The 14,219-nt window shown below is 40.0% G+C and overlaps 1 pseudogene; it reads right to left on the bottom strand.

Annotated features, from left to right (window-relative positions):
* Positions 1 to 303: 303 nt before the first annotated feature.
* Positions 304 to 4,200, bottom strand: LOC124089211 (E3 ubiquitin-protein ligase TRAIP-like; annotated as a pseudogene).
* Between the last annotated feature and the right edge of the window lie 10,019 nt (positions 4,201 to 14,219).

The following is a 14,219-nucleotide window of genomic DNA, read 5'->3' as shown; positions in this document are numbered from 1 at the left end:
CAGTCAACAAGTGATCTTGGTCTCCAAGACCAGAAAGAACCTGGCCACATCAGATTGTGGCCCTAAACAAGAGGCTGCAACCAAGAGCAGGCCCTTGCTGATGGAAACAGTAAGCTGGTAGTGTCAGCTCTATGTTGCAGAACAGGGCAAGGTGAACAAAGGAAGTGCACAATCTCTGTCACTCTACCATTCATCTGCTTTTCTGCCCTTGCCCTCAGGGCTCATCCTGGAAGAGGGACCATCCCTCCAAACACTGCTGACCAGTCTTCTAGTTGGAGGCATGTGTCTGGCCACTGCTCAGATTCACTGTTCCCATTGCCACAGGAAGGTATCCAACTTGGCCTGGGAGGAAGGAAGGGTTTATAGTCCTCACCCTCTCTCTCTACTTAGCCTTCGTCTTGGGTTTAACAGGCAGTGGGCGAATCATGGCTGTGTTAGTAGGCTGTATGAATTTTGTCTGGCCTCCAAGGCCATCAAAACCTGTTCTTATCACATCTGTGCTGCGATAGGACTCTGCTTATGGCCCTCTTTGGCTGTTTCTGACCCAGAACAGCATTCCGGATAAAGACAGGGAAGGCACCAGCCAGGTCCTCATCTGGCTCTCTTGCACAGTGCTGGCCACCCAAAGAGAGCTGGGACTTCTGCTTGGGACCTCTGGGCATCTTCTTGAGAATGTCCTGAACAGGAGAGTGTGCCTTCTCAAGGCATAGCCTCTTGGAGTGGCCATGCTGGGAGTTGGAGGGCTGGGCTTGTGGGGTATCCACATTGAAGGAAGCATCGAGGTCAACATCATCACCGAATAATGGCCGGTGGAGCTTCAGGTTCAGCATCTCCACAGGAGCTGGGCTCTCTAAAACCAGGCAGTTGACAGTCTCACTGGCCACTGGTGGAAGGTTCAAGGTTTCCTACAACATCATTAAGCTTCTTTTTCAGGCTCGTGATTTCCTTGTCAGCATTCTGTAAGTCCTTTTGGGCCACTCTCAGCTCCCACTTGGCCTGATCCAATTCAGAGTAGACTGTCTGCAACTTGCTTTTGGAGGAGACCAAGTCCTTCCTCAGCTTGTCAGCCAACTCCCCCGAGGCCGTCCATGTCTTTTTTAGATTCTCATACTCTTTCTTGAGCAACACACAATACACAGCCAGTTGCTCCACCGCTGATTGTCCCATACCCATGTCTCGAATCATCTCCTCCACCTCAGGCCGCTGACTCTGGAGTAGGATCTCAATCTGCTCCATCGTCTTCATCTTGCTCCTAAGTCTGCAGGCTTCCTCCCGTGCTTGTTCTGTCTCATCTTGTTGCTGCCCTAAGAACTTCATCTGCTTTTTGAGTATAGAGCATAGCAGCTCAGCCTTGCCTAAGGCCTTTTGCAGAGATTCCACAGTGGTGTTGTGCTCTTCCAGAGTGTCTTGCAGAGTGTCGATAATAACCTGGCTGTCCCGTTTCTCTCTTTCTTTCTGGGAAAGCCGGGCTCTGATATTGTCCAGTTCATTCTTTAAGAATTCTGCATCCAAGACACTCTCCTCCTCCTGGGCAAAGTCAAAGAAGAGCTTATTGATAATGGTTCTTTTGCCAACCTGGATTCGGCATTGTGGGCAAATCCGACTTGGTGCTGTCTCAAACCGCTGAATTAGGCCACTTCAGCCCAGGTCTGGAAGCTCCTGAGGAGCTCAGTCTATTGAGGTCCTCACCACCCATCTGGGCTTCAAGTATGGGTTGCCTGAAGGTCCAACACCCTATGGCCCCGAAGCAGTACCAGGCCGAGTGTGGGCCTGTACACCAACGTCACTCACCACTGAAGGTGGAAGGTGTGTCCACAGTGGATGGCCGCCACGTCGCGGGAGTGGTCAAAGAAGTCCTCATTAGTTATTCTAATATTCTCCCTTTTCAGTGAATCACCTTGATATTACAGGGACAGCTTTGCTTCCTTTAGGTCACTGTCTGGGAAGCCCTTCTGCTAACTGGAATGAACCATCTTGGACCATCTTGGACCTCAGAGGATTTTCTCAGGGAATGAAAGATTTTATAAAAGTTCTGATGACAAGACTAGATTTCCCAATAAGGATGATGTGAGACTTCATCATACGGAGGGATAAACAAAAATACTGTATTTACTTGAGTTGTCAGTAGAACCCAAATGTACCAGTTAGTTTGCTTTTGGTGATTTAAAAATGTATCTAAAATTTATTTGAAATTCTTTCCATCAAGAGGAGTTAATCCCCCTTGAGTTAAGGACCCACCTTTGTGACTACATGACAAATACAATGGGATGACAGTGACACTGTGTGACCTGCATGACTGGCTTAGAATAGGCCTTATCGTTCTCTTGGAACATTCTATCTGGAAGCCTTTAGCTGCCATGGAAGTCTGACTTGATTTTCCTGAGGCAGATAGATAGGTAGATAGGTAGGTAGATAGATAGATAGATAGATAGATAGAGTGAATGAATGAATTGAGGAGCCCTGCCCTACGTTCTGCCATCTTTGAGTTTTCTCAGCCCAGGTGCCAGGCATTTGAAAGAAAACACCTTTAGATGACCCAAGCCACAGCTACCATCTGACTGCAACCATATGAGAAACCCAAGCAAGTACCACCCAGCTTATCACCAGATTTATGAGCAAAATAAATGCTTGCCTGCCTGCCTTCTTACTCCTGTCCTTCTTCCATCCTTCCTTTCTTCCTTCTTTCCCTCCTTCTTTCTTTCCTTCCTTTCTTTTCCTCCTTCTCCTTCTTCTTTATATCCCTCTTCCTCTCCCCCTTCTCCCCCTTTTCCTCCTCCTTGTAGTACTGAGGATCAAATCCTGATTTTGCACATCCTAGGCAAGCACTCTACCCCAGAGTTATACTCCAGCCCTAATGCTTGTTTTTCTTTTAAGTTATAATTATGGAATGACTTATCATATAGCAACCAATTCATTTGATGGCAAGTGACTGAATATACAATTAAAATATATAGAGCTTAGTGTTCTCACAGACATCAAGTCTAGAAGTAGGTTTTTCTCAGGTTCACTAATTCAGCTGCTTAGCAACGTCAGGGTCCCAAGTCAGTTATCTTGGTGAACATTTTGGCTTTCTCCTTGTGGGAGCAAGATGGCTGCTGCAATCCAAGCAACACATCATCACATAAGCTCCAACGGTGTCAGGAAGAGGGATTGCATGCTATGTGTCTCTCTTTTTCATGACCTTTCCAAAAATCTCTTTTGCGGCTGCCCCTTAGCTCCTGTTGGTCAGGAGGGCTGGGAAAGTAAATATCTCTCATTATAATTTTCTAAAGTAGGAGCTTGGCTCCTGCCAAATGGAAAAGAGAGTTGGGGATAATTGTTGAATAGACAACAAATAGTGTTCTCTAAAAATGAGTTTGCAGATAATTGAAGTTACCTTGTCAAGTGGGAAAGTTTCATTGTAATCATTTATAATGAAAATATTCCTAAGATAGTTCCTGTTTTACATTTCCTTTTGGTCCTTTAACCACCTGGAATATGTTCTGACCTCTTTTGGGGTATATAATCTATTCAACTGTTTGGGAAATACCCAAATTCCTTGAGGTTTGCTTCACTGTTGACATTACCATCTATGGTAACCCCTTCATTTTCACCCTGACCTGATTCTGGACTTCCTTCTCACTTTAACATTCAAATGTAGTTGACTCACAGCATTTGGTACCACCAATATCCATAAAAAGTCATGCTTTGAATGCATGATTTTTAAATTAGTTGTCTAATGCTGCATAACAAATTACTCCCCAAATTAGCAGCTTAAAACAGGAAATATTTTTTATATCACATAATTTCTGAGGGCCATGAAATTGAGAGTGGCTTAATTGGGTGGTTCTGAAACAGGGCCTCTCTTATACTGCAGTTAAGATATTGACAGGAGTTGCAGTTACCTTAAGGCTTAATGGGAACTCCATGATCTGCTTCCAACAGCTCACTCACATGGCTGTTGACTGGAGGCCTTAGTATCTTGTCTTTCCACAGGGCTTTCTGATCTTTCCACAGATCTTCAGTATGGCAGCCAGCTTCCTGTAGATCAAATGATCCAAGAGAGGCAAATGCCAATGCCTTTCTGAACCTAGCCTAGCAGAAGTGACCTACAATCACTTCTTCCATAGTCTATTGGCCACACAGACCAGCCATTACCTGGTGTGGGAGCAGACTACTCAAAGTCATGAATACCAGGAGGGGAGAATCTTTTGGGGCCATCTTGAAGGCTGGTTACCATTCTCTATAATGAGTTTTATAGTCTGCCAGGACCTTGTGCTGGTTTGAGATTTTGTTCTGATTTTAAAAATATATATTTTCTTTTATCCCCCTCCACACTTTCTTTTTAAACAAATTTGCTTCATTTCTCTCCATGTCATGTGCCCTTTAAATGTTCCTACTACTAGAAAATGCTGCTAATACTTTGTCTATATCCTCTCAGATACTTACAAAGTGTTTTTTTTTAATTTTTAAAATATTTTAATTTGTTCTAATTAGTTGTATATGACAGTAGAATGCATTTGGACACATTGTACACAAATGGAGCTCAAATTCTCCTTCCTCTGACTGTACATGGTGCAGAGTCACATCAATAGTGTAATCATATATGGATATAGGGTAATAATGTTCATCTCATTCCACCGTCCTTCCAATCCCCATACCTCCTCTCCTCCCCTTACTCCCCTCTGCACAATCCAAAGTTCCTCTCAGATACTTTTAAACTTTTCTGTTGTGGGTCTCCCCTGGATGTGAAATGTTCTGAAGCTTTGTCTCAGGTACATGTAACCCTGTGACATGTAACCCTCATCCCAGACTTCTCCTGCAAGATCAGGCTCACGCTATTCTTTTGCAGGCATTTTGTCTCCAGCCACACTCTTTCTTGGCTTGCTTTCCTTTCCTTCCTAACTTCTCCTTTATCCTCCCTTTCTTCCCTGAGAATACTTCCTTATCAAGGCATTAGTTTAGGAGTTCTAGTCTAAGGTTGGCTTCTGGAGAACCTGCCCTAGGACAGCTGTTGTTCTTAGAATATTGTCCTTGTTTAATAAGCTATTCATCTGTGTTTGAAAAATTACTCTGAAAAGGAACAAAAGAATATTTCCTTTTAAGATTTCTTAAGATTTTAAAATAAACTATGGAACATTTAAAATAGACATACCAACATATATCAAACTAATAATTGTGTCCAAATAATAGAAAAATTGTGCTGAGTATTTATTTATCTGCTGAACAACTTCTCACCATCTCCTCTGCTTAAACTCTAAGTATCCTGAGCATATAAAGAAGGTCAGAAGGCAAGACATCATGTGCTGATAACACATTAGTAGGGTCATTAACTTTTGAGGGCATGTGCCAAATCTATTCTGCAGTAAGGACCTACTAAGCACCCTGAAAACCTTTCTCCAGGAGCCCTCTTGACTGCTCCCACATCTTTGTAAATATGAAGAGGGAGATCAAATCACTACCTCCAAAAATAGGCTTGTATTTGGTTGGTGACAGAATCCTTGATCACATGATCCATGAAAACCTGCATATTGTTATTATACGAGATTCTCATATGATGTGCAAGGTAAGACTTAAAAGAAGTCTTCTCTAGTTTTTGAACAGAGTATAAGTGAACTTGCTTGCCTTCTCAGATACCTGCAATTTCTATTCTAATATTCATAGATCACTTGTGAACTTCTTTTAATGAATAGAAAGTTCATAGACTCTCTGTTTAAAGAAACCTACTAATTGGATCATGCTGATTGGCTTATGGCAGTCTCCAGTCTGCGAAGACTTGAATGTTGAAACTTTGGTGCCTATTTGCAGTTTGTCTCGAGAGCCATATTTTCTTCCTATATTCTAAAGAACTTCCTTTTGGATAAATTTACAAACCCCAAACTAGGATGCATCCATCAGTATGCTGCAACACATATTCACCTGGAATAAACTTCTGTTTATGTTAGAGACAACCTATCTACATTATTCATTTCAGAAGCATAGACTTTTTAAAAAGATATTTTTAAATTGTTGACAGACCTTTATTTTATTCATTTATTTGTATGTGGTGCTGAGAATCAAACCCAGTGCTTCACGTATGTGAGGCAACTGCTCTATCATTGAGCCACAACCCCAGCCCAGAAGCATAGACATTTTAAAGAGCACAGTTGACATTCTTTATGCCCACTATAGCTGTTTTCTACAAAGGTTTCTGTGTGTCTAGAAGACTGGAAAGTTTTAATTCAGACGTAGTAGGAGACTCTCTTTCTCCTTCAGAATTGACTCTGCACTGTTGTCCTCTCTCCCTCCAACCAAATCAAATTTTGCATGGTGAGAACTCGAATGTACTCATCTTTGCCAAACCTTGTTTCTCCTGTTTTGATGGTTTTAATGGTATCTGAAAATTTGCATTCCCATGCAGAGCATCCTTGTTTGTTTTACCTCCTTTCTTCCTAAGATACGTAATATATTTACTTTCTTTCTCTCTTTTGTGTGTAAATCTTTTTTTAATTGTTCTGATATATTTTTTCTTAACTATAGACAAGTTTTCATTGTCAAAAGTTCAAATAATACAGAAATATAAACAGTAAAATGTGAGTTCTCATAACTAATTCCCCTTCTTTCCTCTTCCCCCTATAATCACTCTTAATGGTTTGGAGACCATTTAAGAACTTTTCTATGCAGTAATATACATTATAGATGTCCATATACAAATACAGGGCCTGACAGCTTAATTTAAATGTGGTTATTCTAAACAAACAACACTGAAACTATTATTTTCTAAGCTCATAATTTCCGCCACCCTTCTACTTTAATATGTAGTATCTTTAGAACTCTAAACTGTATTTTTTTTATTTGTTCTAATTAGTTCTGAATGACATTTTCTTAGTGTCTTGTTTAAACCAAAGCTCTTTGAACTTAGCCAAATTTGGTGTTTTGTTTCCTTCAGGGATCTAAGCCCCCCAATACGGCTAAATCTAGTTTGTCCATAAAACAAATTCCAGATAGTCAATTTCAAAAAAAAAACCTAGAGCTTGTGGAGCATGGGAAGAATAGATGAACTTTAGATAGGGCAAAGGGGAGTGCCGCAGTCTGGCTGGGCACAAATGCCGCAGTCTGGCTGGGCACACAATCACGAGCCACCACACAGCTTGTAGATTCAAACAGCAACTCTTTATTCCCGAACTCACACCAGCCGTCTACAATCACGTTCTGGGGAAATCCACCTTCTCTCCCAAATTCACCTCCACTGGGCTTCTATCTCCAAAATATACTGTCTGAATCCCGTGAGAACTCAAGGGGAACTCAGGCAGCAGGATACGCCCTATTCCCAGCAGGAATAATCTTAAACCTTAAACCTGGAACCTAAACTGGGAACGCCCTAAACAAGATTATCTTAAAACCGGGAACACCCTAATCTGCCTTGGTCCTTGAGCAAGGTCACGTACATTCAATGTCATTGCAACATGTCAGCAACATGGGGTACGCTGGCAAGGAAATTGTCATACCTACTTGGCTAATGGCTCCCAGCATCTCCCCCCTTCTGATTAATTAAACAACAAGCAATGTGGCTTAAGGACCGTGCCTGGTAGGTTGTCCAATTCAACATATGGTTCTTACCCGTCATCGGAAAACTGACCTTTAGGCGTCAGCCTCCTGTCTTAGGTTGATACCACTGCAATTGAATCATACCCGTCACTGACTACCGGTCCAGCATACAGCCATACTTGTGGATAGGTCTATGCACCAGTGGGGGGGTGAGGTTCTTTGCCTCACCTCTGTTGGCCCCCAAATTTGGCCTTGGTGCCAGTGGGGGAGTGAGGTTAATGTGGCTTATGGACCGTGCCTGGTAGGTTGTCCAATTCAACATATGGTTCTTACCCGTCATCGGAAAACTGACCTTTAGGCGTCAGCCTCCTGTCTTAGGTTGATACCACTGCAATTGGATCATACCCGTCACTGACTACTGGTCCAGCATAAGCCATTGGCCCCCAAATTTTAGACCATCACTAGCAGAAGGGAGGAGGATACAGAAATGCCACGACACCAAGCCAATTGACGGCTCCTTGGGAAAAATTGCATCACTGGTGACACCATCAGCAAAGATATGTCAGCACTACCACAATTAACATGGGGTGCGCTGGCAAGGAAATAAAAATTGCATCACCAGTGACACCATCAGCAAAGATATGCCAGCATTACCACAATTCGCTGCACCAAACGATAGTTACATAGTCCAGGCAAGTTCTGCAAGCAGTTCAAAGCAGAGGAATCTATCAATATGTCCATTTCCTCCCAAAATCCGTTTCCTCCCAAAGTAAGTTGACTCTTTGAGCATTACTTGTTGAGTTCTTCACCGGCACTGGGATGGAGATAGGAATTCTGGCAATGATGCTAAAGAGACATTATCCTGAAAAGAATTATTAAATATAATGAAAAGGAAAGGTGAAAGTAAACAAACAGATCTGTTAACCTACTTTAAAAACAATCCTTAACAGCTTTTTACCTAATTTAAATTAGTAAACAAACAGATCTGTTAACCACCTTTAAAAACAATCCTTAACAGCTGTTTACATAATTTAAATTAAACCATTTAAATCACGTGAATAAAAAAATAATAATAATTCGGATCCATTTTTTCATGAGCGCTCCTCATATAAGAAATATGGACATACGCACATACAGACATACAACACAAAACACAAGAGTGTACACAAACGTACAACACATAAGAAAATAGTAAAGGCCTTGTAGCTTTACCTAGGTGAAATCTCCATTGCAATGTTTAAAAACTCCACAGTCAAAAAATAAAACTGATCAGAAAAACATTAACCTAGGTTTGTATGAGCTCAAAAAATAAAAATAGAACCTTATGATGTGGAAAAATGCAATAATAAAATAGCTATTGAAAAAAGCATCCTGGTTAATCACTGTCGCAGATGTAAGAATGGCCAAGCTGGAGTTCTGGATATCAGCTGTTATGGATTTGAGTCAAATCATCTTCTTTTCGATCTATAGAAATTGTTTTAGTTAATCTCTCTGGAATCCAAATGGGCTGCTGTTCTCCCTGTGGAAAAACACAAACAGACCCCCGACTCCAGACAATCACTGGGTCAGGACCTTTCCATTGTCCTGTTAGAATATCTTTCCAAAGTACTTTAGGCTTATGTACATTTTTTGGATACATATGCCTTTCCGCAGCACTTAAGTCCTGATGAATCTAAATTTTAAAAAGTTTAGGGTAAAAAGGGTTATTTTAAGTTTATCTTTGGGGGATATATACCCCTTTCCAATTCCCTCTTTTTGCTTTAATAAGTATGTCTGTATCTAATAGTTGTCTTAGCTTTTTGCATTTTCTATCTGTGTAATACCTTTACTTGACATTTTCAACCATTTTCTATCTTATTTTTATCTTCTAGTTTTTTTTTTTTTCCCCCTAAGGTTTTTATATTTACCCTTAGTTGCTTATTTTTCTCCTAGTTTTTTTTTTTTTTTCCTATTTTGTGGGTATAAAATTCTTGTCTTCCTACTTTTTTTTATCTTTCTACATCTTCTTTATCTTTATTCTTTTTAACTTTCTATACTTCTGTCTTTAAAGTTTTTCACTTTAAATTTTTAATCTTCTTTATCTAAATATCTTTTATCCTATTATCTTCCCATTTTTTAAGTAATGCCTTTAAGATTAACTAGGCTTCGAATGATGCAATAAAGCAATCTTTTTTCCGCCATGAAGGTATCTCGACCACCTTCAATTTAACCTTTTAATTATCATCTATACTGTACTTTTAAATGTACTTTTTCACCACCTACAACTTCACTTTTAAACGAGGCTTAGATTCTGTTTAAATCGCTTTAATGTTAGTTTACATGGCTGCCCTTCAACCAAAGGCCTTTTTTTTTTTTTAACTCCATTGAGAAGCTTTGTCTCAATCTGCCATGTACAAATATCTTTTCTTCTTTCTTCCTTTATCAAGCTTTTAAATTAAGTCTAGTTTCCTCAAAAATTTTTTAAATGACATTTTACAACTTTTTACTTTACCACACAGAGATTATCTCATCTAGAAACATTTATTTCTCCTTTAACCTTTATATTAAAATATATTCCCACATCTTGAATCTTTTTCTATCTCTTTTTTAACTGTTAACCCTTTTTATAAATTCACATTTTGAAACAACTCTTATAAAATTTCTGATTTAGACAAATTACTCCACTTTAATAAGATGAAAGACTTTCATGTTTCTTATGACACTATAATACTATAATTGAAACCCAACTGAAAATTTTTCTACTCTTTGTATATAAATTACACATGATAGAATCTTAACACTTAGTAACCTTGTTTTAGCAAAGACACAGACACAAAGCAATATTAAACCTTTTTCCATTTACCAATTTATGAAAACACACATAATGTTTAAATATATTACCTTATGGAACTTAATAAGTAAAAGTACTTGATTTTATATTTAGTGGTTGATATTTTAACACTTTAGCTTTGTAAATTAATCAGATGTCTGTAAAAACCAAGATCTTAGACAAATGTAGTAAACAGAACTAGCATCTCTTTCTTGTTGAAGAAAAATCTTTCTACAGGATACCATGATGGTCCCATTGATATACTTAATAACTCGTCTTTAAAAAGCCATGGGCTACATTTTTGTATTGTATCAACATATGTCCTAACTGTTCTTGGTCTTACTGGGGTGCCTCCTTCCTTTAACAATTTATCTTGCTCGGAGGCGAACAACTTCAAACCTTGAGTCAACCATTTTCCCCAGTTTGCCTGAGAAAGTTCTAGGAACAGGCAACTTGAAATAAAAACAAAATAAATCAAAACAATAACACATTGTTTTTTGAAATGTTCACCCATTCTTTCTCTCTTCCTCAAGGGTGAGAAATTTCACTTACCTCTAAGCTTCAGAAGTTCCCCGCACGGGCCGCCAAATGCCAATGTCTGGCTGGGCACAAATGCCGCAGTCTGGCTGGGCACACAATCACGAGCCACCACACAGCTTGTAGATTCAAACAGCAACTCTTTATTCCCGAACTCACACCAGCCGTCTACAATCACGTTCTGGGGAAATCCACCTTCTCTCCCAAATTCACCTCCACTGGGCTTCTATCTCCAAAATATACTGTCTGAATCCCGTGAGAACTCAAGGGGAACTCAGGCAGCAGGATACGCCCTATTCCCAGCAGGAATAATCTTAAACCTTAAACCTGGAACCTAAACTGGGAACGCCCTAAACAAGATTATCTTAAAACCGGGAACACCCTAATCTGCCTTGGTCCTTGAGCAAGGTCACGTACATTCAATGTCATTGCAACATGTCAGCAACATGGGGTACGCTGGCAAGGAAATTGTCATACCTACTTGGCTAATGGCTCCCAGCAGGGGAGGAAGGGGGAATGGGGGTAGGAAAGATGGTGGAACGAGATGGACATCATTACCCCAAATACGTGTATGAAAACACGAATGGTGTGACTCTACTTTGTGTTCAACCAGAGACATGAAAAAATGTGCTCTATTTGTGTAATATGAACTGAATTGCATTCTGCTGTCATATAAAACAAATTAGAATAAATAAAATAAATTTTTTTTTTAAAAAACTAGGGCTTTTTCTTTTCAATTTTCCATTTGTTTTCTGTTGTCAAGCCAAACACAACAACCAGACCATGATAAGTTGGACTAAAGACCATGCGTATTAATTTTTCCATCACTGTGAGCAAAATACCTCACAAGAGCAACTTAGAGGGAAAAAAGTTTATTTTGGCTCATGATTTCAGAGGTTCAGTCAATGGTTGGCCAACTCTATTTCTAGGCCAAAGGTGAGGCAAAACATTATGGTAGAAGGTGTGGCAGAGGAACACTGCTCCATTATGGCAGGAGGAAACAGAGAGAAAGAGGGAAGTATTCACAGGAAAGGGACCTTCCAGGGCTTACCATCAAGACCCACCTCCTCCAGCCATGCCCCGCATGCCTACAGTTACCACTCAGTCAATTGAAACTAGGATGGACTGATGAGGTCACAACTCTCATAATATAATCATTTCACCTCCAAACATTCTTGCATTAACACAGGAGCTTTTAGGGGACACCTCATATCCAAACAATAACAACTTGAAACATTCTTCCTGAAATTTTTTGAAATTTAAATATAATCCTGGCCATCTTTATGGGTGACTATTTTTGTGCACAAGGAGACTAGTGTAATGGATTTAAATAAACTGAAGGTAAACAAGTGTCCCCTGCTCTGCCTCCAAACTAAGACTCATGAAGTCCTGCTGTGTATCTGCCTCTGGATACCCACCCAAGGAAGCAAAGGGTTTAGGAAGGAAAGAGCACCTTGAAGAAATAGCGGCTCTCAACTGGAATAAATAGATGGAGGGAAAGGAGAAAATTCTATCACAGATGCTTATGAAAAAGGGGTAGAGAGAAAGAAGAGACAGAGCAGATTTAGAAAATGGGGAGAGGGCCAATCTGTTAGTTATCAGAGTTGTGTAGCAGATGGGGCTGGGGTCAGGAAAGGCTTTAGCTGTGATATACAAGTTTGCTTTCTGGGCAATGGAATCATATTGATGAGTTTGACTCAGGGAAATAATCATCGTTGCCATCATTCCAGGAGCCACCAGGTACTGAGTGTGTCCAATATTTCATTTTGTCCTCCTAATAAGTCTTTGGGACAGGTATTTTTCTTATCCCTACTATACAGATGAGGAAATGAAAATTCAGAGAGGTTAAAGAAGTTTTCCAAGATTGTATTGCTAGCGGATGGTGGAGAAAACCCTATTTACTCAGACATAATTTAGACTTGGGTGGATTCTTTGTTACTGGTATTATTAAAAACATAAACGCTGTTCTAGCATCATTTTAAGGAAGACCAAGAATCTGCAAGGGTCTTGTGAGATAAGATTAAAATGTGTATGCTGTTGACTTTTATTGTAACTATAAACCAGTAAACACCAACTTCAATGAATTTCATGTCTGGACAGATAAGATGAACAAAACAAACTGCTACAAGGAACAGATGAAGGTAGAGAGTAAGTCTGAAGACTTTTTAATCGGCCAGGGGCATCTCCATTTTGCTTTGGAAACAAGCCAAGCAATTTACATTACAGAGCGGAGTCCCATTGCATGTGACTCTGCCTACCAAATTATGGCTGGTTTCTGCATACTTTTTTTCATGTTAACAGGGAGCTTGGGAGTTGCCCTTCTACAAGGATCAGAGGCTGTGGGTTATATGTTTCGTGAGCTGCTATTCCTCTGGGATGTGATTACCCAGGATAAAACAATTCTTTCCCTGAGCTTTATTGTTCAAATAGGGAAGCTACTTACAAGTAGTAGATCTAGATCCAAAGGGGAACACTTTCATTCACAAGTCTTTATTTGACAAATACATCAGAAAAGCTATGTTTTAAAGCAGGAAAAAATTATAAACATTTGTAAGAGTTTGGTAAGCAACCCTGGGGCACCTGATTCTTCACTCTTACGGACAGTGGTACTTGATGCACTCCTGAAGAGCACAGCATTCCACCAAGCCTGCTTTCAGTGGCTTCTAACACCTTCTTGGTTCTCTCAACCACAAACAAGCAATTCTATTGGGGACCACATTGGCCAGATGCTATGATTGCTAAGATTCAGATGGCTCAGCTCTTCCTCCCTCTAGTTTTCAGTGATCAACTTTTATTATTTTTATTTTTAGTGCTGGGGATTGAACCCAGGGCTTCATAACTGCTAGGCAAGTACTCTACCATTGAGTTATACCACCACCCCCTCAGTGACTATTCTTGAGAGAGGAATATAGTTATTCCTCAATAGTAGCCCATCCCCCTCAAGTCCCTTCTAAATAGAGTGGGTTATTGATGAGGTCCAGCTACAAAGTGGTTTTTCTGTCTATAGTCCCCTTTACTATTGAGACTGGGAGAAAGCATGGATGCTTCATACATTACCTTAAAGATGTTTAATCAAATATAATTTGAAATATAATTTTAACCTTTGTTAAAATATGATGTATATAAAGAAGAGTACAAAGATACTGAATTTCCTGAAATGAAATACAACACTGTAACCAGCAACTCGTAACCAAGGGCAAGAGCCCTATCAGCCCCAGGAACTTCCTCATGTGTCTTCTTCCTGTCTACCAAGCGTAACCACAATCTCAGCTTTTTCCACCAGAACTTTACCTACCTCTGAATTTTCATAAATGGTAATTCTTTCTGTATGCACACTTTTACATTTGCTTCTTTTGTTCAACAACAG

Source organism: Marmota monax, unplaced genomic scaffold, assembly GCF_021218885.2.
Source record: "Marmota monax isolate L192 unplaced genomic scaffold, Marmota_monax_Labrador192_F-V1.1 WCK01_AAM20220418_F8-fsc00005, whole genome shotgun sequence".
Taxonomy (NCBI): domain Eukaryota; kingdom Metazoa; phylum Chordata; class Mammalia; order Rodentia; family Sciuridae; genus Marmota; species Marmota monax.
This window is presented reverse-complemented; position numbering and strand designations above follow the sequence as displayed.